Source organism: Salminus brasiliensis, chromosome 6 (assembly GCF_030463535.1).
Source record: "Salminus brasiliensis chromosome 6, fSalBra1.hap2, whole genome shotgun sequence".
Taxonomy (NCBI): domain Eukaryota; kingdom Metazoa; phylum Chordata; class Actinopteri; order Characiformes; family Bryconidae; genus Salminus; species Salminus brasiliensis.
The window spans coordinates 46,151,738-46,152,059 of NC_132883.1; positions in this window are offsets into that span (position 1 = coordinate 46,151,738).

Below are 322 nucleotides of genomic sequence, written 5' to 3' on the forward strand. Positions count from 1 at the left end.
TTTCAGCCTGGCGTGCTGTTTATTTCCTCCCCACACTCAAAAGCTCGACATGAAAACTGTTTTACAGTTTAACTCCTGAGGAAGTGTGTTCTGCCATCTCAGCAAAACAGTCAACATAAACAATTCAGCTTGGCGTCCCTCAAGGCTCTGTTCTAGGACCGCTGCAGTTTCCCTAATGAAGTAAGCCACAGCATTCTGGAAGCTATTCAGAAGCAAATGGAAATTAGATTTACATTAACAACATAAGAAAATGCCAAACAGGAAGCTAACTTCAGCTAGCTAGTTGGTAGGACATAAGCTTTCATTTCATTCATTAGCTAAA